General features: G+C 39.9%; 1 long non-coding RNA gene across 1 annotated transcript; it reads left to right on the forward strand.

Moving 5' to 3' along the window:
• The first annotated feature begins 1,940 nt into the window (after positions 1–1,940).
• LOC141276873 (uncharacterized) lies at positions 1,941–25,263 on the forward strand. The gene is made up of 4 exons (XR_012327124.1): positions 1,941–1,957; positions 2,953–3,132; positions 7,862–8,015; positions 24,779–25,263. It is a non-coding gene; the product is annotated as an uncharacterized lncRNA (long non-coding RNA).
• Positions 25,264–26,008: the final 745 nt, after the last annotated feature.

The following is a 26,008-nucleotide window of genomic DNA, read 5'->3' on the forward strand; positions in this document are numbered from 1 at the left end:
TCTGTATATTTACTTATTTCCCCAAACACATTACTTGGAGCTTAGTAAATATTTGTTTAATGAATGAATACTGAATGTGTCCAAATTAGACTCATCTCTGTCATTTATCCTTGTTGCTCTATCAAGGAGGAATAGGGAGTTAACAGCAAACAGTCTTTTATTCATGGAATCTCAGTGAGATGGACGTTGAGAGACAGGCCTTTTGAGGAGGGGAAGGACATTTTTGAAGAGGTGTTTGGGGGAGGGTGTAGAATATTTACATGTGTGGATGTCTTTATTCCCTCAGGTTTTGTAGTGGCATCAGGTTCTAAGGGAAGGAAAAAGAAAAGTTGAGACGTGAGTGAGTAATAAGGAGAGAGAAAAGTTGTAAAGGGTGTTGGGTGGGAGGGATTGATCACTGCCTGCTCTGTGATATAGAAGAGAGGAAAGCCATGTGGCTGTTTTCTAAGAAGTAAAAGTAGTCAGATAAGTCAATTCAAGAGAAGTTCTATCAGGCCCCACTGTGGCATGGTTTACATTTATTTTAGCATAAGATCAAGCCTGGCAACAAGCAGGGCCAGACTTGGTAAGATCAATGCCTGAAGTGCTTTGAACATCAACTCTTCCCAGTGACTTGGGCAATAGTGCCCCAACTTAAGGTCATGCTGTTATCATGGGCTTGTGGAGCTTAAGGCTTCTTTTTATTTAACAACCACTTATATACAATCATGTGTCAGACACAGTTCTGATGTCATTTAACAAACATCCATTCATTTAAACCGCATGACATTATGAGGAAGGTACCATTATTTTCACCCCCATTTTACAGATAAGGAAACTGAGGCACAGGGATCCTACAGGCAGCACGAGGCAGAGCAGGGATTCAGTGCCAGAGTCCTCCCTCCCTTCGCAGACGACCTTGTTCATATAGGTGAGGTCAGAGTGCTCTGAAGCCACCATTTGACCCCTATGCAATGCTCACTCTCATGCACTGAACTCACTCAAGGATTCATTGAAATTATTATGAACCCTAAATTTTAGGAAGAGTAATGAAAGGGGACCCCAGTAGTAATAACATCAGCACCTTCTGATACATCTCTTCAAGAGAGAAGTCAAGAGGCTCTACATGACCATCTCGTTGATTAAACGCAGATACCAGGCTAGAAGCCAATTTATTTAATAAATATTTTAAACTATTTTATTAAAGTTCCAACCATATTGACTTTATTTTCCCTTTCAACTGCCTATCTTTGTGAGAAAAGAATATAACAAGGAATCTGACTGTTCCCAATTTTGAACATTCCTCCTAACACTGGGGGAATTGAAATCTGGAATCAAGTCTGTCTCATTCCAGCTAGTAAGTTTATCACACCCTAGCATGGGAAGTGATTGTTAATTTGTCTCTCTTTTTGCCTTTATTGTAAGGAAGATATTTTTTTTCTTTCAGAGCGATTCACAGGGCTTGTAATTAGGAATGCTGATTAGAATATCTCTAACAGCATACAGAAGATTGCCTTCTGAACAAGAGATGAATGAAGGTGGCATCCCGCAGTTTCTTCTAGGAAGATGCAGAGGCAGAAACCCCCCACGGGGCTTTTTTAGGAAACGCCTCTCCTTGGAAATGGACCCCTACTCTCCTTTGAATTGGGTCCTTCCTGAAGCCAGAACAGACCCACCTAGTCACACAGCGTGACAGTTACTAGATATAAGGAAGAAAACAGCAGGAGTTGCAAGAATCCATTCCAAGATAAATAATTCTAACATGCTGGTGACTTACAATAAAGATTAACTGTTCTACCACTCACCTAAGGAAATATCTACCTGTTGGGAAGCCGTTCCTTTCCAATATATTAAGGATTAATTGCTTGCTTTGCGGTTGTTATTAGCCAGGATAAATATTCCACTTACAATACAGAGGTCCCCAGACACACTGAAAATACGGAATGGAATGCGGCAGAATGGACTGATAACAAATAAGGTATTTTTTCACTTGCTACTTTTTAAGATTCTAGGTGAAACACTCTCCTTGTAATTTTCCATGGTTCTTGCCCCTCTCCTTTGTGTCTTCCTATGCGTTGAGTCCTTCTGGCTCTTCGCTTCTACTCCACCCTTGTATGCTGTGTGATACGTGTATAATGCTAATACTTAGATACAGAGATATATAAAATAAGTCTCTTTTTGTTTTAATCTCTGGATCTTTGGCTCTCCCACTCCCATGATTCTAGCTCCATCTTATACAATCATTACTTCTAAATCTCCCATATAAATCCTTCATCAGACATCATACCTGCATGTGATATCACGTCCATCTACCAGCATCCCAGATAACAATAATAACAATATAAGCCACATTCTCATAGTGTCATCATGCCATTGCTTTTAAATGAGGCTTTTAGAGATCAAGTAACTTGGTAGCAAATAAATGACTAAGCGTGAACTTGAATCCAGGTTCATCCGACACAAAGTCTTTGCATTGATCCACTCAACAAAACTACTTGTAACCCTGGATTATTGACTATCAGGACGAGTCTCTTTATCCACTTTGAGACCCTTGAGTATTTTCTATTCAATTATACTGTTATCATCTTGTAAGTCTCTCAGGCTATTGAGAGACTAAGTTTATATCTTAATAGACAAGCTATCTCCCACTCCAGACTAAGCAGTATCCCTTTTGTGGGCTCATGCACAGCAAAAACACTAATCCTAGCCATCTGCTTCTTAAACCGAAGAGTTTGTTATTTTTGAAAACAAAGTGCTAATCACTATGACAGGACATCCACACACTCATGGAAATGGAGCCCCAGTTTGCCATCGTGGCACAAGTGTTAGTTGTCCCACATGTGTCGTCTAAAGTACAGCCAAGACAGTGAATTCAAAGGCTAATGTCCCAGTGGTAAGATTACGTACGTATTTATGGCACCTGACCCCAGAAGATTTGATAGTATTTTGAGGTTTGTTTTGTGGTTTCTGCAGGACTTATGAGCTGTCATGCAAATGACACCTGCTCACTTACGTGTCAGAATGGCCGAATAGGGTGTACGGATTCTCCATCCATACTAGCAAGGGTCGATTATTAGAGTCAGCTGTTGATAAGACTTCAGGCAATAAGGGATATCCAAACTCGTCCATTTCAACTACACTCGAACCTATGAGGTGAGATCTTAAATCTTAACTGTATCTTCCAAACAATTTATAAATATAGGAGGAATCCCTTTTCTTTCTCTTTTGTTGAGACATCTCAGCAATGGCTGGTTCCTTGTTAGAAAGGGTCATATTTACCAGCACTTAGTACAGAGTCTTCAAGACATACTGTCTAAAGCATCGAGTAAGGCATATGCCAAGATTTTGGAGGTGCTTGCAGGTAAGCAGTGAGCGTCTGAAGTAGGCCTTAATCGCTAAGAAAGTTATCTTTCTGTTACACCTGCATTTAACCTTGGACATGTTCTCCTTTGTACTAATCTCATTTTGCTGTTGGGTGTTTATGTGTCTAATTTATGAGACTGTCTTCTTGGGAAGGAAGAATTAGTATTATTCAACTTTGCAATCCCATAATAGGATAGAATGTTTCTGTAACTGCTAATATATTTACTCAAAAATTAAAGGCTTAAAACAATGCCAATATGTATTTTACTCAGAGGTCTGCAAGTCAGGTAAGGCTTGGGGAGAACAGAGCATCTCTGCATATTTCAGCACCATCTAAGGTGACTCACATTCTGGAGTCCTGTGAAGGCTCGCTCACTCACTCACATGTCTGCCAGGTGATGCTGTTAGTTGAGACCTGAGATGGGACTGCATCTACTCTTGGCCTCTCCATGTGGTTTGGGCTTCCTCACAATATGGTGTCTGAGTTTTAAGGGCTGTTGCCCTGAGAGAGAATGGGTCAGGCACAAGCTATATTAACTTTTATGACCTAATCTCAGAAGTGACACAGAGTCACTCCCATCACATAATACTCATGAGAACCTAGATGGAATGTTGTTCCATGCCCAGATTCGAGGGGAGGCGATACAGACCTCATCATTTAATGGAGGAGTGTCAGCATCACTTTGTTGGAAGAACATTTGGGATGAAATCTATTGTCTAGATCATCTTTGGATATTGCAGTCTGCCACACACAGTATCTGGTATATAGGAATGTTTTCTAAATGTCTGTTAGAAAGAATGAAAGAAGGAAGAAAAGGAGGGATGTAGAAAGAATAATCTACAGTTTATATCTGGCATTCACCTCCCACTCTCTTAATTTCCATACCAAATAACTAAGTCCTGTACATCCTTATAACTCCTAAATATTTACCACAGCTATGCCCCAAACATGGACATCATCTTGATTATTAAATCTTTTCTGGACTATCCCAGCAGTACTCTCTTGTATTCCTTGCCTCCAACTTTCACCCCTGCTTTCCTCCTAAGCATAATCTATAATACCACTAGAAGATTTTTCCAAAATATAAAGTTGCTTATGGCAAATATTTAAATTTTCTTCAGTCTTGCACTGCTGTTCATGTAATAAACCCAAACATATATGGACTGTGATAAACTGATTTATGCTAAGTTTACTGCACCCTTTCCTTCCCTTGTAGGATGTTTTTGACATTGCAGTTATGCCACATTTACTTCAGTTAAATTCAGGGATCTGGTGAAAGGGGGTTAGCACTGCTTACGTCCATCCTTTCCTGTAGTTGAAAGACCATCCTTAGAACATGACCTTGTACCCAAGCACCTCCATATGCTTTGCTTTCCCTTTCTTCTTTTTCTTTCAATCTCACCAGTTCCTTCAGATGAAGGCACTAATTACCTGAAAAAGCCTATTGCCATGGCTCTGTCTCTAGGAAACAGGACATCAGTACAGAAGGCAGGTGCATCCCAAGAATGGAGCGAAGGGTTCTGCTGTGAAGAGTCACTTACTGGCCTCTCCACATGGCAAATCTAGTCATTGAAACAGGGTTCAGATGTGCTTCTTTGACTTTTTCTTCACATAAGATCACACCTTCCAGCATTTAGACAACGCTTGGCCCGCTGGCCCAGCCTTGGCTGGGGGAAGGCAGTGCCTGCTGACGAAACATGCATCGGCTCTGCGGGGGGCGGCTGCCTGCACACTCGGCGCAGTTTCTGTGGAGCTGCGTCTTCTCCGCATCCTGTGTGCTTCTTCATTCTGCTGTTGCCAGAAGTAACAAAAGCATTTATGAGATTGAAAATATCCAAGAAATTGTTTTTTGAGGAAAAGCTCTCTTCTCTCTCTCTCTTTTCGTATCAAAGTGCCCTGAGAGAAGAACAAAACCAACGCTCAATATGAGTTTGCAGAATCACTTTCCTGGAAATATTTGTTTTCAACATAATGTTTCCTATGAGTATTTGGCCTAAAGCCAAATCCTGTTGATAAATAAAAGTGCTTAGACACTGTGTGTTTTTTAGAAACACTCAGTATGAATTCAAACAGAGGGCCTTCACACTCATCTCAGAGTCCTTGAAGATCAGAGGTGGAAGATACCTGAGTTTATTTATGTGATGCCACAGCCCATTCTAAAAACTGAAGTAGGGACGCCCCATATAGGACAGTGTGGGCGTGCAATGATCTCAGACCTGAAATCCAGACTTTTTTCAGTCCTCTGGTACTGCGTTTGTCATGCGTTCATTTGTTCATTCATTTATCCATTCAGCGTTCACTGACTGCCTGCTCTTTGCTGAGCGTTTTGAGATGACGTGATAGCTGTCTCCTACTGATTCGCTTGCCACAAGCCACGCTTATTTCTAAGTGTGTAAAGTTCACTCAGTCTCTACAACAGCCTTATAAGCTCAGTGCAAATATCTGCCTCCCTTTTGCAGATCAAGGAAATGGAGTTCAGATAGCTTCAGTAACTTGCCGAAGACCACATGGTGGGTGAATTGTGTATCTAGAAGCAGCCCCAGCTGTGTGACTCCATGGCTAAAACACAGGACATGACTGCCCTGTCAAAACTGCTCACGTTTTGGTAGAGAAAACATACAAACAAGACAACAAGAAGTCATATGAGGGCAGGAATATCATGGAGAATGACAAATACAATTTATTTTTCCTCATTTTAAGAGTGAGCGATTTAAAAGTTAAAAGAGTGAGCCAACATAGCTGCTTTCAACCTACCAATTTAATGTTGGCAAGTGTGCACAGAACTTCTTCTCATTTATTCTGAGGCATGGTCTAGTTATGTTTTCCCTGTGTATATACATTTCTGCAATCATTTTAGTACCTTTTTATATAACTAAAATATATGTTATAAATGTTCAAAAAACTTTATCCAAACCAATTTTCTCTCAGGAAACATAAGTATGTACTAAGTTAGACATAGAGAGCGTTACAGTGGTAAGACGTTGCTTGTCGTAGATTGTGCACAGAGACCTAGTATAAGCTTAGCAGCTCTGCACTGAGCAGTGACTGCATTAGGCTCTTCATCTATGTTCTCTGCTTTGGCATGACATCGTAAGACAGGTGATTTGACCTCCTTTTAACTAAAAGAGATCAGAGATTCAGAAATATTGTTCAACGAGCCTAATGGACGTAGACACTCCAGAATTTTAATCCAGTTTCCTGGCCCCTAATCCAGCTTTTTTTCCAACTATTCCATGCTGCCTCATTTAAAAAAAAAAAAAAAAAGTCTGAGACATTTGTTATCTGTTCAAATTGTGTTGCCTCCCATGCCTTTATCCACCTACTTCAGAGTAGCCTCATACAGAGTAAATAATGAAATCCGCTTTAGGATCCCAACACATTTAAAAGAGATAAGTCCTCATATAATCAGATCAAGGCATATGTATGCAAAGTTCACATTTTTAAATCATATTTGGTTTTTAAAAGTCATAGTGAAAAGATAATTTAATTGGCTTATGTTCTCTGAGCTGTCAGGATGCTTTAAGTATCTTCATCTTCCTGAATAGCACAGATCTGTGGTAGAGAACTGACTTTATTGCAGTCCTAAAACTCATCGAGCACTCCGCTTGACACTAACTTGAAGTGTGTCATCACATGTTTAAAATGCATGGATTTTTATCCTAATTTTAGAGATGGGAGAGCTGAGACACACAAGAAAACAAGGTCACATCCCAGGGCCACAGGATCATGAAGTACAGATCCATCTGACCCCAAGATTTTTTTGTTTTGAAGTATAGTTGCTTTACAATATTGTGTTAGTTTCGGGTATACAGCAAAGTGATTCTGTTCTGCATGTATATTTTTTTCTGATTCTTTTCCAGTATAGGTTACATATTGAATATAGTTCCCTGTGCTATACAGTAAATCCTTCTTGCTTATCTATTTTATACACAGTGGTGTGTATCTGTTAATCCCGTACTCCTGATTTATCCCTCCACCCATCAGACCCCACAGTTGTGGATGCTACTAATAGTTGTGTGATTCTCTTCTAAAAAAAATCCTAAATTCCCATGTGTTTGCATTTGTGTGCACACGTATGTGTGTATGATGGGGGGGTGGCTGGGTGTTTAAGCTATTGAACGGTTTTAGGGGACACACAAGGATAAAGGGTGAACAACAGTCCCTCTATGAAGTGTTTGCTATTTTTTAAACTTTTATTTATTTGCTTAAAACTTTTACCGTGGCAAGGGTAGAGAGCATGTAAATAGCTGTGGCTACAATGTGAACTATATTCTACAGTCACAGCCGTAAGCTTCAGAAAACTTGATAAGGGCAGCTGAGAAGGTGTGAGCATTCCACTAATGTTAGCTGATATTTCTACTTTGGCTTTTGACAGACACCCCCTAGATTCAGTGTACAAATTCGTTATTTAGTGAACATTCACTCATTTTTAGCATCCCGTAAAGTGAGGGCACCCTTCTTTCCATCACACCAAGTCTTCAGTAGAGTTCTAATGCTGCTCTTCTACTTGTTTTCCAGGCCCAGGAAAGAAAAACAAAAGTTTAAGGAGCTGGAGAGGAACCCCAGCACTTGCTTAGCATCAAAGCCATGGCCAGCACAGCCGCGAAGAAAAGTCCGTGCTTGTACCCATCTATTCACCCTGGCTGATGACAGCGTTGGAGCTGGGAAGGAGGTAAGAGGAAACATGTGGGTAGCTGGAAGGGGAGCCTGAGACTCGAGAGAAGAGTGATGTCTCATCAGGGTACACAGTCAGGGCCTGACAGGTCTGTGCAGTGAAAAAGTGTTTACCGAGCATTTGCGCCAGGTAGCCAGCTCGTGGTGCGTTTGCTGCATGTGCATTTTGACTATTTGAGGGATGTCCGTTTTTCCACCACACTGCAGGCTCCTTGAGGGTAGAGATCAATTTCCTGTTTTTGCTCATATTATATCATCAGTGACTATCACATAGCCTGGTGCATAATAAGTGCCCAGTATGTTTGCAATAACTAAATGCATGAATGGATGAATAGATGGATGGATGGACAGATAAATGGATGCGTGGACTACAGGTTGCTTTCCCTGATGAAGGAGTCTGGGTAGTCACTTGCTACAGTTTTTGTGGACAGGATTTTCTACTTATGGTGACTTTGACTTTGAGGTAGGGATGGTCTCTGTGCCTCAGTTTACTTATCTGTCAGTGTTGAGTAATAAAATATCTTATGTCCTTTTTATAATTCATTTTGTCAAATGCTAAAATACCTCTGCATTTAATATTATATCGGGAGGCATATGGTAGAGATGATGTTCCTCAAGTGACCTCTATGATATAGATGACAATACAAATATAAATGAAGGTATTGCCACTGAGCGCAAGGCACTTACAGTCTAGTTGGTGGGTAGAGAAACAGGAGTTCAAGTAAATAATGATGTAAAACAAACAAATTAAGATGTATTCAGGGCTGTATGGTTTGGAGGTGAGATTTGGACATGCTGACATGTAGTTTTAATTGATGCTGTATCTCTGCTCCCTTTCTCTGGGGTGAAGCCACTGTGACTGGCTTTCTTGGTTATATAAACATATGAGGTATTTCATATAAACTGTGGTTCTTAGATAGCAAAATTGGAGGTCAGACCTCTCCCCCCATCTTGAAAGAGAAATTCGTACTCCCACTAATTTTCATTTTCTTTGGATACCAAGTCTTCTCACTCTGATCCAGTGGGATTGGCCGCATCCCTTTGTTTCCATGGCTTCTAGGAGAAGCACGGGAAAGAAAATGAATCTTGGCCATGGATGTTCAGAGTTATAAAGCTCTGATTGAAAAACATAGGCTGAGAAAGACCAATGAAAAGCAGAGTGTCAGGAGAGGCAGCATGCCCAGGAGAGAGAAGAGCACTGGAAGTGCGTTAGTCTAGGCACAGAGGGCCGCGGTTGGAGGGCCTGAAGGGAGAGGAAATCATGAGCAGGGAGTGTGGCCGGACATTAACCTACCTAAGCCTAACCCCAGTCCATCTCGTTTAATCCTCTGCATGCCGTGGGCTCTATCCCAAAGGACCCTGGGGTGACTTATTTAACATGTTTGGTAAATTGGTAAAATTCTTAATATACGCAGCCCTGCTCTACTACAGCACCTACACCTTGGCCCTTCTCCCACACATCTGCATGAGAGAATGGGAGGAAAACAGAGACACCTGCCTACCGAAGAGGAGATAGGTGTAGGTGGACCCAGGAGGACAGAGCAGACCGTGGTTATGTCACTGAAAGGATTAATTGACTTGCAGGGGCATTGGCAGGGGAGCAGGCAGAGGGGAAGTTGGTGGGTTGGACATAGTACGACTATACATGTAGTGTTCCAGTAGAAGTGGCAGCGAGCTGGGTCAGCGGGAGGAGGTTGAACGAGCAGGAAATTGGGAGCAACCGCAGTAGAGCTGCAGCCAGCTGTAATGCTCAAGTTGTATACGAAACAATTTCTCCCATGAACTCAGGGTCTCTGGGTAGGGAACGATTTTAAATTATTCTCATCAGCATCCACAAATTGGTGTTACTGAGGAGGCGTGCGGATTGCGTGTCTAGTACTGTGCTGTGACAGGTGGTAAAGTGCAGGAAGTGGGCACCAAGTGTCCTGCCAGCCCTTCGTGCTGCTCCCGGTAGGGGAGGAGATGACCTTTGAGTTGGCCTTGAAGGACACTCGCAGGATGTATCCTCTGATTCTATAGCCTCTGCTCATCCCAGAGACCTCTGAACTCATCAGCCTCGTACAAAACGTTAATGATGGTTGGCTAGTTTGAGCAATAGCAGTTCTCTGCGCAAATCAAATTGACTCAAGTCTTCCTCATTTTGCTGGGGAGTGTTCAGGCACTGTGGAATAGTTCGACTATCCATCTGCATCAAATGTTGCGTTACCAAAGAAAATCATTTCTTCAGCTGGACACAGGAAGTTCAAGGCTGATTGCAGACAGGATCTATCTGTGAATACAGCTTCCCTTTGCTTGCCCTGGTGATTGAATAGTACATGAAACTCCACGATATGTGGAATCCAGGTTGCATCTTTCATGCTGAAACCTCAAAAAAAGAAAAATAATGATAATACTGCCTTTGTGTCATATCCCTTTCCATGAGTTTCCCCAGTAATTTGTTTTGGGAAATGGTCTTTTGTTGTGAAATTACCCATACCACCCCACACAGAAATCAGAAATTCATCCAATAGCAATGTCATTCAAATCACTTTCACTACTGTCCTTTGTAGTGTAACCTAGGCAGGGTCACCTAGTCATTAAACATGCTCATTTTGGAGCCAGAGACTCTCAGGGTTCAAATTCCAGCTTCTCTGCTTATCAACTGAATGCTCCCTGGTAAATTACTTAACCCCTCTACACCTCAGTTTCCTCCCCAATAAAAAGGGGATCATGGTAGCATCCATCTCATATGATTGTTTTGAGGATTAATTGCAAAATATTTCTAAAGCTCAACAAATGTTAGCTGTAGCAGATTCATTTCTGAGCTACTAGATGCTCTGTAGAATTCCTGGTTGACACAACCTCAAATCTTTTATCTTCTCTGAAATATTCCCTTACCCTGACCTATTCCTAAATCAGTCATATTAGAAAATGGATCACACTAATACTTCACTATGCCAAAGAATATGTGTATTAAAGCTCTTAAAACCACAATAATTAAGATGATTCTAATAACGACATTACAACAAAAACGGGCTGGAAATTCTGTATAAAACAGTCACATCTAACTTTCTTGGGTGATTATATGCTCTGTGCTAATCGCTTTACCTACATCATATGTAGTCCTTCCCCAAATTCTATACAATGGGAGTTAATGATTATTCACATTTTATGAAAATAAAAAGTAAGGATCATAGATAGCAGTTAGGTAACTGACTGCACATCTCACCCCCGGTAAGTGCCAGGACCTGAATGTGAATTAGCTTGGTGGACTCTGGTACCTCTGATCTTAATCTAATTACTCCAGACCCTCATCTGTCACCCTGTCCTGCACTCATTAATTTGAAATGCTGTGTCTCCCTGTAGATTGTGCATAGAAGCTGCATCGTTTCTCATTTCTCCGGTACCCTTGTGCAAAACCCAGCTCTTTTTAACATTGTTACAATGTTGACAGTGTCCTTTACAACTACTTATGGCTAACATTCCTCAACTTGCTCCCAGTTGCCTAGTTGTTGAATGACTAAATGTCATTTGGCGTTTCATTCTACTCTTTGTCTTCATCCTAACCCTTCCCTTTAACTCAAATCTGGTCATATCAAGGCTCTGCTGAAAACTCAATGGTTCCTCATTTTTCTTGAGGTACAGGCCAAATTCTTACCTTAGCTTGCAAGCGGTGCAAGATCCAGCCCTGCTGAGCCTTCATAGCATGTGACGTGATGTTCTCTATTCTTCACACTTCACCCACCTTGATATTTTTTTTCTTTCTAAAACGAGCCTTGATGTGTCAAATTATAAAGACACTAACGTAAGACTCGTCTGCCTGAGTTTTCCTCCCTTCCCTATTTACACAGGTTATCCAGTTATTCCTAAAGATCTAAAGGCAGTCGACATTTCCTAGCAGGAGGCTTTCTGGAACTCCATGATTAGATCAACCACTGCTTTGTATATCTTCATGATGCCCTACACCTCACCTTCATAACACCCGTCACAATTTGTCTGTCCCATCAGGCTTAAAGCACTCTGAGAGCAAGGACCAGATCTTTTAATATCTAATCACCATAATAGAACATGAAAATGATTCATTTTGACTAAAAATATTAATGTGCATAAAAGGCCTTCAGTTCACTATCATTAAAAATCAACTATATCTTCACTATAACAGAGAAGATGGGATTTCATGATTTCACACACACACACACACACACACACACACACACACAAACACACACACACACACCTACTAGGGTATTTCCAAAATAATAGAGATTTTTCTAACTAATTTCTCTTTCTAAGCAGATTTCAGTCAACCAAATACAAAATTGAAGTCAGGAGGATACTGGGACCACTTGGGGCATCAGTGTCCTGAGGTATCCTCGGGGGGTGTGTCTTTTGTTCTTTACCATCTCCTACTGTATGAGCCCACTGTGTCTACTGAACCTCATCACAGTTGTGCTTTCAACCGTTAGAAAGCAGCCCACCCCGCTCTGCTCTGACATGCTTGGCTTGTGTACTGCGTACCCGCACGCCCAGATCCCGTGCTTACCTGGGCTTTGCTCGTTCCATTCCCCGCCTCATTGTCCGCCCTTCCATCCTAGTTATCCCTTTAAGAGTGCCATTTAAAGAGCACAGATTTAGAGTCAGACAGTGCTCAGATGGGAATGTCACTGCTGGTTCTGGAAGGATGCTGAGGGATTGGAGATGAGAACTGGTTATAACAGGCACTGAGTAAATATTACTCCTCCACCGTACTCCACTATTCAGGAACTAGATAAGACCAGCTTCTCCAGGAGACATCTTTGATTGCACCCATCCAGATGGACTCTCCACTTCCGTATTCCACCACTACTGGCTGTCTACCCTGTGCAATCTTAGTCTCATTCCCTAGGATGGTTCTACAACTATTTCACATGTATATGTCTGGTCCTTCACATAGATTGCTCATACCCAAGGGCAGAAAACTCGTCTCATGCTAACTTCTTTATTCTCATCCACAGAGCCTATTAATATGTTAAGTGAATATTATAGCAGCTTAACTTGTACAGAATGAAACCTATATCATCCGGCATATACCAGCTGCCCAGTATTGTGTGAGGGTATTAAGTATACCATTTCATTAATCTCTGTGATGAAGATATTAGCTTCTGTGGAAAACTGACTTCAGCTTACTTACTAAGCACACAGTGGTTTTGGTAATAAACAACTTTGGCTTAAAGGAAGTATCCATATGGGGGAAAATATTCTGTTAATGTATTCATTTTAATCCTATCATGGCATGATTACATTAACACACCTAAATCATTTTATTACTGACTTACGCATGCAGGCGTAAACATATTTGACAAACTTTTTAATGATGGGAAAATATCAAGATATAATATTAATTGAAAATAGGAGGATAAAATATGTACTGTGATGTCAGTTCTGTATAACGTGAAATTATAAATTATATGCTACAAGGGAAGTCATTAAATATTAACAGAGACTGACTCTAAATGTGATTTTCAATTTTATTTTTAAATATTTTTACATTTATTAGCATTATTTTCAATCTATATAATAAATGCCTATTACTTTTATAATCAGAAGATTTCAGAATTTTTTATTATATAGAAGTGAGACCAAGATGTTATAAACTTATAAGTTCTTACTAAAATACAATAGTCTCTATGTAAATTAGAAATATATTCATTTATTACTTAACATTTTTTAATTAAAAGTTTTTACTGAGTGTCTATTATGTATTAGTGGTGCATAGTACAGTTTAATAGGTATGGAGAAAATGATAGTAAAAATTCACCATGTATCTGCCTTTAGACGAGTGGCTAAAAAAGACACGTGTAAGTCTGGAAATATATGAAAATTGAATCAATACAGGCTATTAGTCAGAGGTCTCCAGAGAAAGGGAACCAATAGCATATATCTATAAAGAGATCTATTATAGGGTACTGGCTCACATGATCATGGAGGCTGAGAAGATATACCATCTGCTCTTTGCAAGTTGGAGACCCAAGAAAGTCGGTGGAGTTTGTAGTCTTGAGAGCCAGAGAGATGATGGTATAGATTCCAGGTGTAGATTCTGAAAGTCTGAGAACCAGGACTGCTTTGGACAAATGAGGATGGATGTCAAGTCAAGTAGAGAAAGAGAGAGTCCTTCCCTCCACCTTTTTGTTCCATTCATACCCTCAGCAGATTGGGTGATGCCCCCCACTCTGGGGAGGGCCATCTGTTCTACTCAGTGTCACACATTCATATGCTTATCTCATCAAAACACCCTCGTTTACACACCCAGACTTAATGTTTAACCAAATATCTGGGCATCCATAGCCCACTCAAGTTGACTCATAAAATTAACTGTTGCATATAGTAAACACAAGCTGATAATGGGAAACATAATCTTTCCAAGAATATGATGAGTGAAATGAGATGTAAAGGATCATACATGTTATGTGAGTAAAGAAGAAGAGAAAGAGTGTGAGTATGTGTGTGTGCTGGTGTGGCGGGTGGTATACGTGTTGGGGGTCTGTGTATGTAATGTGTGTTGGTGTGTGCTTGTATTGGCACGTGTGTGGAGGAGGTTGGCAGGGATTCAGCTGTAACTGTAGTCATAGACAGGACAGTTCAGGGAGGTAGATCCTGAGGGGAACTGAACTCAGAACTTTGGAAATCAGCTTGCCCCTAAGAGTTAAACCACACGTTTTTTCTCTCTGATCACAGCAGAGATAGTTAAGGTCACCGACATACACACATGCACACGTGTATGCATATGCATACACATACATGCAATGATTCTGAGATGAGCAAGATTTGACTACTTCCCTTTTTTATTAATTTCTTAAAAATAAAGTAGAGGAGTCATGCAAATACTATCCATGGAGAAGGCTTCTCAGACTCAAGGATGTGTCATTTGCTCTGTCAGATTTAACATTGTAACAAAATAACAGTGAAAACTATCATTGTTTTAGTATTATAAATGCACACTTATTGTACTTATTTCTTTATACATTATCTCATTTATTTTCACACAAACCTCTGGGGTATATGCTATGCTTATCCTGCTTCTAAGTAATGGAATGGAAGCTTGTCACCTTAGCCCTAGACACACGTTAGCCTCCCTTAATTCAGCTTGTCTTGCTCGCACTTCATTGAATATCTTGTTTCATTCTTTGTGCTTTATCATCCCAGCAAGGCTCTAGGAAATATGGTCATTGATCCCCCATACACATAATGTTCTACTGTTGCATGTCTGTTACCAGTCAAGATTCTACTGAGGGAAAAATTATACAATAGAAAGTAAAGGGCTTGACTTAAGAAGTCTTTGTTTCAAGGCCCTATTCTATCACCTACTGACTGTGAGCTCTTAAGCAAGTGGCAAAGTTCTCTAAGCTTTGCTCCCATCAGACTCAAATGGGTTTGGAAAATAACTTGCATATCAGTGGTAAAACATATTTGAGAATTATTATTAAACAAATATTCCCTCCTTCCACTCCCGTCTCCAGGACCCTCTTCATTAGCCTTCCAAGGCTGCCATAGGAAATACCACAAACTGGGTGACTTAAACAACATAAATTTATCTTCTCATGCATCTGGAGTCTAGAGAGCCAAGATCAAGGTTCTGGCAGCTTCTCTTCTTGTGAGATCACCCTCCTTGGCTAGCAGACACCTGCCTTCTCCCTATGTCCTCACATGACTCTTTCCTCTGTAAGAGCACACTCCTGGGTTCTCTTCTGCTTTTTATAAGGACATCGATCTTATTGGATTAGGGCTCACCCTTAGGACTTTATTTAGCCTTAGTTACCTCCTTAACAGTCCTGTTTCCAAACACAGTCACACTAGGGAGAAGGGCTTCAACATACAGATTTGAAGGGAACACAGTTCAGCCCCTTCAAACCTACCTCCCAACTCAGGTCAGACATGGCACTCACAGTGGCCTCATGGCAGGCAGAACATACTTCCTTATCTCTCGATTTGGGGCTCAGCTATGTGAGCTGCTTTAAATGGCATATTAACAATGTGATGTAAGCAGAGACTTAAGAGTTACTCATACGTTAGACTTGTTCTTCTGAGGTTCTGCCATAGCACGAGAAGGACCTTCCCTGGGTATCTTTCTTGATCCAGCAGAATGAATAACCATAGGACAGAGAAACCTCACCTGGCCCACGGTCCTCAGCCAGGTGTAGGGTACCCTAATTGACCTGCAGAACTGTGAGTGTGGTGATACATGCTTTGTGCTGACGTTGACCATGCAGTTGACCATGCAGCACCGTTGTGGTGTCCTAACCGGTACGGCATCCACTCCCTTACTCCCTCATTCATTAATTCAGCAACAACCTAAAATGCTGCCATATTCCACTTAGGCCAACAGTGTCAGGTTCAGAAAACTGGCCAAGTTCAGCCAGCTAGTAGATTATGGAAAAATATTTGAGAGACTAACCCTTGCTAGAGAAATCGCCTCACTGGAGCAGCTGCTCTCAACTCACTGAAAAAGAAAGAGATGTACTGCTGCAGGATCTGTTAAAAATGACTATTTATTCATTGAAAAAACACTTATTAAGTACAAATAATTATTTGGGTAATGTGAAGAGCCTCTGATGGCAACCAGACATTCTAACCTTTAGATGCAATGACGTTACTATTCCTGAGGGTCTGTAAAGATCCTGAATTTACTCACTCATGGTAAAAATGGGAAGGACAAACAGGGACCACTTTATATTGAGAATTCTGTGCCCCATGATTTTAAGTCAGTCTCAATATAAAAAAAATGGGGTCAGACACTACATAATGATCAAGGGATCAATCCAAGTAGAAGATAAAACAATTGTCAATATTTATGCACCCAACATAGGAGCACCTCAATACATAAGGCAAATGCTAACAGCCATAAAATGGGAAATCGACAGTAACACAATCATAGTAGGGGACTTTAACACCCCACTTTCACCAATGGACAGACCAACCAAAATGAAAATAAATAAGGAAACACAAGCTTTAAATGATACATTAAACAAGATGGACTTAATTGATATTTATAGGACATTCCATCCAAAAACAACAGAATACACTTTTTTCTCAAGTGCTCATGGAACATTCTTCAGGATAGATCATATCTTGGGTCACAAATCAAGCCTTGATAAATTTAAGAAAATTGAAATCATATCAAGTATCTTTTCTGACCACAATGCTGTGAGACTAGATATCAATTAAAGGAAAAAAATCTGTAAAAAATACAAACACATGGAGGCTAAACAATACACTACTAAATAAACAAGAGATCACTAAGGAACTCAAAGAAGAAATCAAAAAATACCTAGAAAAAAATGACAATGAAAACACAACGACACAAAACCTATGGGATGCTGCAAAAGCAGTTCTAAGAGGGAAGTTTATAGCAATACAATCCTACCTCAAGAAACAAGAAACATCTCAAATAAACAACCTAACCTTACACCTAAAGCAATTAGGGAAAGAAAGAACAAAAATACCCCAAAGTTAGCAGAAAGAAAGAAATCATAAAGATCAGATCAGAAATAAAAGAAAAAGAAATGAAGGAAACAATAGCAAAGATCAATAAAAGTAAAAGATGGTCCTTTGAGAACATAAACAGAATTGATAAACCATTAGCCAGACTCATCAGAAAAAAAGGGAGAAGACTCAAATCAACAGAATTAGAAATGAAAAGAGAAATAACAACTGACACTGCAGAAATACAAAGAATCATGAGAGATTACTACAAGCAACTATATGGCAATAAAGTGGACAACCTGGAAGAAATGGGCAAATTCTTAGAAAAGCACAACCTTCTGAGACTGAACCAGGAAGAAATAGAAAATATAAATAGACCAATCACAAGCACTCAAATTAAGACTGTGAATAAAAACCTTCCAACAAACAAAAGCCCAGGACCAGATGGCTTCACAGGCGAATTCTATCAAACATTTAGAGAAGAGCTAACACCTATCCTTCTCAAACTCTTCCAAAATATAGCAGTGGGAAGAACACTCCCAAACTCATTCTACGAGGCCACCATCACCCTGATACCAAAACCAGACAAAGATGTCACAAAGAAAGAAAACTACAGGCCAATATCACTGATGAACATAGATGCAAATATCCTCAACAAAATACTAGCAAACAGAATCCAACAGCCATTTAAAGGATCATACACCATGATCAAGTGGGGTTTATCCAAAGAATGCAAGGATTCTTCAATATACACAAATCAACCAATGTGATACTAGTTAATACTAGTATTGAAGGAAAAAAACCATATGATCATCTCAATAGATGCAGAAAAAGCTTTTAACAAAATTCAACACCCATTTATGATAAAAACCCTCCAGAAAGTAGGCATAGAGGGAACTTACCTCAACATAATAAGGGCCATATATGACAAACCCACAGCCAACATCGTTCTCAATGGTGAAAAACTGAAATCATTTCCTCTAAGATCAGGAGCAAGACAAGCTTTCCCACTCTCACCACTATTATTCAACATAGTTTTGGAAGTTTTAGCCACAGCAATCAGAAAAGAAAAAGAAATAAAAGGAATGCAAATTGAAAAGAAGAAGTAAAGCATCACTGTTTGCAGATGACATGATACTATACATAGAGAATCCTAAAGATGCTACCAGAAAACTACTAGAGCTAATCAATGAATTTGGTAAAGTAGCAGGATACAAAATTAACGCACAGAAATCTCTGGCATTCCTATACACTAATGATGAAAAATCTGAAAGAGAAATTAAGGAAATACTCCCATTTACCATTGCAACAAAAGGGATAAAATACCTAGGAATAAAACTACCTAAAGAGACAAAAGACCTGTATGCAGAAGACTATATGACACTGATGAAAGAAATTAAAGATGATGCAAACAGATGGAGAAATATACTATGTTCTTGGATTGGAAGAATCAACATTGTGAAAATGACTATACTACCCAAAGCAATCTACAGATTCAATGCAATCCCCATCAAACTACCAATGGCATTTACACAGAACTAGAACAAAAAATTTCACAATTTGTATGGAAACACAAAAGACCCTAATAGCCAAAGCAATCTTGAGAAAGAAAAATGGAACTCGAGGAATCAGGCTCCCAGACTTCAGCCTATACTACAAAGCTACAGTAATCAAGACAGTATGGTACTGGCACAGAAAAAGAAATATAGATCAATGGAACAGCATAGAAAGCCCAGAGATAAACCCACACACATATGGTCACCTTATTTTTGATAAAGGAGGTAAGAATACACAATGGAGAAAAGAGCCTCTTCAATAAGTGGTGCTGGGAAAACTGGACAGCTACATGTAAAAGAATGAAATTAGAACACTCCCTAACACCACACACAAAAATAAACTCAAATGGATTAAAGACCTAAATGGAAGGCCAGACACTATAAAACTCTTAGAGGAAAACATAGGCAGAACACTATGACATAAATCACAGCAAGATCCTTTTTGACCCACCTCGTAGAGAAATGGAAATAAAAATAAACAAATAGGACCTAATGAAACGTAAAAGCTTTTGCATAGCAAAGGAAACCATAAACAAGGCGAAGAGACAACCCTCAGAATGGGAGAAAATACTTGCAAACTAAGCAACTGACAAAGGATTAATCTCCAAAATATACAAGCAGCTCATGTAGCTCAATATCAAAAAAACAAACAACCCAATCCAAAAATGGGCAGAAGACCTAAATAGACATTTCTTCAAAGAAGATATACAGGTTGCCAACAAACACATGAAAGGATGCTCAACATCACTAATCATTAGAGAAATGCAAATGAAAACTACAATGAGGTATCACCTCACACCAGTCAGAATGGCCATCATCAAAAATCTACAAACAATAAATGCTGGAGAGAGTGTGGAGAAAAGTGAACCCACTTGCACTATTGGTGGGAATGTAGATTGATACGGCCACTATGGGAAACATTATGGAGATTCCTTTAAAAACTCAAAACAGAGCTACCATATGACCCAGCAATCCCACTACTGGGCATATACCCTGAGAAAACCATAATTCAAAAAGAGTCATGTACCACAATGCTCATTGCAGCTCTATTTACAATGGCCAGGACATGGAAGCCACCTAAGTGTCCACTGACAGATGAATGGATAAAGAAGATGTGGCACATATATACAATGGAATATTACTCAGCCATAAAAAGAAACAAAATTGAGTTATTTGTAGTGAGGTGGATGGACCTAGAATCTGTCATACAGAGTGAAGTAAGTCAGAAAGAGAAAGACAAATACCATATGCTAACACATATATGTGGAATCTAAAAAAAAAAAAAAGGTTCTGAAGAATCTAGGGGCAGGACAGGAATGAAGATGCAGACATAGAGAATGGACTTGAGGACACGGGGAGGGGGAAGTGTAAGCTGGGATGAAGTGAGAGAGTGGCATGGACATATATACACTACCAAATGTAAAATAGATAGCTAGTGGGAAGCAGATGCCTAGCACAGGGAGATCAGCTCGGTGCTTTGTGACCACCTAGAGGGGTGGGATAGAGAGTGTGGGAGGGAGACAGAAGAGGGAGGAGATACGGGGATATATGTATATGTGCAGCTGATTCACTTTGTTATAAAGCAGAAACTAACACACCATTTTAAAGCAATTATACTCCAATAATGATGTTAAATTAAAAAAAGGGGGTAAGACTAAATGATCCCTAAAGGCTCTTTAGCTCTAAAATTCTAAACTTTGGTGGCTATGGCAGGTCTCTGTTGCTGAGTTAATCACCCTAGACGGTATCCTTTAGGTATCTGTTATTCATCAACATCTTGATAATCACAGGGAACGAAAGGGGGAAGAAAGGAGTTAATTGAGTGTTTCCATTTATAAAAAACTTTGTAATATGCTATGGTGAGGGGGTTAGGTGCATTCTGAAAGTAGGTGACCTCTGTTCTGAAAGCTCGTTAGTAATTGTGATTTTTAAAATGTCTGCCCTTGAGTCCAGACAATAGCTTTCTAGCTTCAAGGTGGGTGGATGTCTGTGGTTGCCTCCCAGGGTCCCATTCTTCATTCTTCTGCTGCAGATCAGACATTCCTTAGGCGAGTCTCTCCCAGTTAGTTGCAGCTGCACAGCTGGATGGAGCTCACCTGCATCACCAGCTCTAGTGGCAAGACCACTGTTGTCAGCTATCTGGTGACCACAGTGACGACTCAACCTTAGGGTAAGGCAGACTCCATGGGAGACAGCAGGAAGAGAAGGAAAGAAATCATAATGCGTTTTTAAATGCGTTTTTTGGGCTGCTAAATTAGTCTCAAACCAAGATCAACTCTAATTCTGGACTTTACAGTAAATAGGTCAATGAATTTAGGAACTAACGTCTGCTGTTTAAGCCAGTTGGAGGTGGGCTATGTCTTACACCTGGATTCACTCTACCTAAAATAGAGTGTAACTTGGATACATAAAATTGGGAAACTGGGCTTCGTGGAGTCAAACGCAGACTCCCATCCGGAGGTCACGTCCCACCGCTCCTGCCACCATCATCTTCCCCAATCCATATCTCCACGTCAGGACCTATGTGGGCAATTCGTTTTACCTCACCTGTCCTTCCTCTTCAATTTTTGGTTTGTCTCTGGAACAGATGAGGACCTGCAGCTCTAATTCCTGGGTGTTTGTGACTTCCCCTTCATTTATCCCCATTCCCATCCTCCAGGTTACATTCCAAAAAACTGACATCTATTTTGCCATCCATTTTCTCTTCTTTCTACCCTTTACTAGCGCACCAGGTTCATATTCAATTAACATAATAATATGTTAATAGTTAATTAGAACCTGAATTTCCTTAAAAGGAGAAATGCAAAGTTAACGAGTCTTGAATAAGTGTTTCAACGACTGTTATGACTAGTAAGAGAGTCAGATTCTGAAAAGGGCTTCTGACCATCCAATTTCCAACAATGTTTTCTTCTTTGCTCTCAGTCTTCTGAGAATGTTAAAGAGATTTCCAGGTTTAAGCCTTGCTTTGATTTATTTGTTTCCTGCCCATTAAAATATGTAAATAAATAATAATAAAGAAGCATAACAACTTGCTTGTCTTATAAAGACATCCAATCCTTTCTAACTTAAGCAGGAACACTTCTATGCTTTTTGCATTAGTTGTCCTCTTTAAAATTGTTCTCATATTTATTATTCTTTGAATTAAAATGTCTATTTTTAAAAATCTCTATTTATTCCTCTGGATCTTATCACTGTCTGTTCCTGACTGCCTGATTTTCCATGGTGACTTCAACTAATTTATTTCCATCTTCTCACAGCAAATGAAATTTCCTTAACCTTTCTCTGAGACATTACAAAGGATATTACTCACGGTGCTTAATTCCTTCCCACCTTTCTGGCAATTATACGCTCAGTGAGTTCTTGTCAAAGGCTACAGAGAATTCTCCAGGTGATACATAAACCCAAGTTCATGCAGAAGAAGTAGAGCCCCCTGTGGTTTGCCTTATTTTCAGAATTATATCTATTGCAATATTTATTTTATCGACTGTATGAGACAAAACCACACTTGTGGTTTTACTCTCTTTTAAATCTTCTCCATTTTGATCTCTGTCCCTGACTACTAGCAGTAGGGGGTATATGGGTACAGACTATTTTAGTCTTTCTTTGAAGGCCATAGAAATATGAACTCCATGTTTATTGAATTCCTGTTATCAACTAAGCACCATATTGGTTATTTGGCAATTATCATTATTTATTAATAAAACTAATTGTGAATTATGTCTCCAGGTTAGACTCTGCTCTGAACTCTAGGTTTATATATCCTGCTGCCTGCTTGGTCTCTCCATTTTGATGGCCAGTGGTATCTCAAAATTATCATGTCCAAATTAAACTTGATCTCTCAGTCCTGCTTTTACCACAGGTTTCCCTGCATTCATTTTTCCCAATGCATATTAACTCCATCTCCAAGTCTTGTTATATCTTTCATAGAAGTATGTCTAGAATCTCATGCGTTCTCGCCACTGCCACCCCTTATCGAAGGCACCATGATATCTGTCCTCAACCAAAGCTTTGACCCCCAAACAGAATCCCATCTTTCCCCATGTCTGGAAATCACTGGGTAATGATGAGACTACTTGTTTCACAGGTTTTTAGAACCCCATCTTACCTAAAAGGAGACTGTTTGTGCATTCAACAAATACGTAGATGTTGAGGGTCTCCATCCTTGGTATTAACCACTTTATCAGGCAAGATTCCAGCAGGAAACAGGGTGCCCCCATGTAGTTCAAATGAAATTGTTCAGATGGAATCATTCTTAGTACCCTTTGTAGAAGAATGAATTCTGTCTTCCCAATCTGAGTAAACTAGACGTCCCTTTTATTAAAAATATTTTAGAGACTTCACCTGGAAGGTGCTTCATAAAGGAATGCCTACCCTCCTTAAGATTCTCCCCCGACACAGTCTATTTTTTCTTTCAGACCCATAATGAAAGTAAAATTTCAGTATGTCCAAGGAAACAGTCGCCAAGTTTACCCTGGTTGGAGGCAAAATATACATAAAGGAATTAAAAATCTTGTGAACTTTTATCCTCAGGAAATTGGGAAGCATGCAGAGGAGTAGATCCTAATTATGAAATATCAAAAGGGACAAAATCTAAGATTATACAAGATAAAATGTTTATTTTTATGGGTCTGCTCAACAAAAATTTAGGTTCTAACGTGTTAGCTTGAAGGGCAGGAAGTATTTGTAATAAACTGTCCGGTGGATTACTAGGAGCCTACATTAAGTGGTGGTCTCTAATCGAAAAGGCTGGCATGCTGTAGAGGGAGAACCCATCTGAAGTGAATATTGAAGTGAATGCTGGATGGGATCTAGTCTGTGATAAACTCAGTCACATCCTAAACATAGCCCTGGGAAGACCCACAGGAAATTCACTTCTCTGAGCTAGTTAAAAATTTTATTGTGGAGGAAAGCACCAGCATCTTGATAGGGGGAAATTCTACAATGGAATTGGGCTCTTTGATTTCAGTGAGACTAACAGGGTCTTTAAGTAACAGGGTACAGATGCTGGTGGCATTTAACCCCCTGACAGAAGGTCTTCACATTACTATAAAAGACTTCAAGGGTGGAGTAACTGTCAGTGTTTTGACCCTTAGGAATCTGTGTGGTGACTAACTGATCCTGTATCCAAAGGAATAGCGTAGATGTCCAGCCCACTAAGAGGCTACTTGAGCCGTATAAATTACATGACTGATGAGCACAAACCTGATTTGAGAAACTAAAGTGAGAATTTATGGCCTGAAGTGTTATTCCCACAGTTAATTGTCACTGGGCCAGGGGCCCTTGAATTAAGAGGATGTTAGATACATTTGAAGATGTATGTTCATAGCACTTGTATGTAATCCTGCCTTAAATGTGTATGGTGAGTCTTTCTCTGTGCTTTTCCCAAAAGTACCTAAAGCCATTTAACAAGGTTACTGTATAATGGAGAAAGGGGCACACCCAGATCTTCTGGGGTTCTGAGTTAGCACGAGTCAATCAGAACCGAAAGTGTCTGTATGTTAAGAGTGAGAGCTTATGACGGTCAGGCAATGAATGGAACGTGGCCTGAGTTCGTCACACAGTGGGTCAGAGTACCCAGGAACCCATTCTGTGGTTATATCCTTAGTTCCTCAGTGTGCAGTTGGAATGGAAGCCCGTAACCACTAGCAGCATCTCTATCTTGATTCCTTAGCATGTTGTGTTAAAAGCCAAGATTGATACTGAAGAATGATGGTGGGTCATAGTAAACTTTACCAGGTGTTAGCACTAATTGCAGAATGTGTTCCAGATTTGGCCTCTTTATGCAAACAAGTCAAACAGCTCTGGGCTTCCCTGGTGGCACAGTGGTTAAGAATCCGCCTGCTAATGCAGGGGACACGGGTTCGAGCCCCGGTCCGGGAAGATCCCCCATGCCACGGAGCAACTAAGCCTGTGCACCACAACTACTGAGCCTGCGCTCTAGAGCCCATGAGCCACAACTACTGAGCCCGCGTGCCACAACTACTGAAGCCCGTGTGCCTAGATCCCATGCTCCGCAGCAAGAGAAGCCACCGCAATGAGAAGCCCACGCACCGCGACGTAGAGTAGCCCCCACTCGCCACAGCTAGAGAAAAGCCTGCGTGCAGCAATGAAGACCCAATGCAGCCAAAAATAAATAAAATTGAAAAAAAAAAACGGCTCTGGCAATATATATGCAGCTACTAATTGATCAAATAATTGGTTTCTCAGTCCCAGTTAATATATTCAATTGGGAACAGTTTCAACTGGCAACAACAGCACTTGCCCTGCACTGTTATTTTAGAATTATGTCAATTTAATGTGCTCTTTTTAGCATAATATGCTAAATTTAACTCATATTAATTTCTCCTAGTACATCATACTGTTACATAACATAAATGACTTTTTTCGTTGGATAGGAGAACCTAGGAAAATCCTAGATGCTTTATTTAATATTTCAGTGATATTTATACATTATGCCAGAAATATTTCAGTGATATTTATACATTAATGAAGTTTCTAGGGGCCTAATGGTCTGGATCAGGTTTGGATATAGCCGCTAAAGTATATTCCCTGTACCATCCATCATGGGAAAAAATAAATTATAAATCTTTGTTGGGAATATTTGCATTTTAGAGACAACATATAACACATGTATATGCTGCTCTGATACAGTTAGAGAATAACCCTTAAATCTCACAAGTTTTTAATGTTAATATATTTTATTTATTTAAAGTTTGTTTTAGAAAAACTGAGAATAAAGTACAGAAAGTTCCCATATACTTCCTTTTCCCTCACATAGTTACCTCTATTATTAACATCTTGCATTATATATGGTACAATTCTTACAATTGATTAATACGATACATTATTTTTACCTAAAATCCATAGTTTACATTAGGATTCATTCTTTGCATTGTAATGTTCTATAAGTTTTGACAAGTGCAGGTATCCACCCTTACATCATTCAGAGCAGTTTCATTGCCCTAAAAATCTCCCATGTTCCACCTACTCATCCCTC

This window comes from Tursiops truncatus, chromosome 17, assembly GCF_011762595.2.
Source record: "Tursiops truncatus isolate mTurTru1 chromosome 17, mTurTru1.mat.Y, whole genome shotgun sequence".
In the NCBI taxonomy this organism is placed as follows: Eukaryota; Metazoa; Chordata; class Mammalia; order Artiodactyla; family Delphinidae; genus Tursiops; species Tursiops truncatus.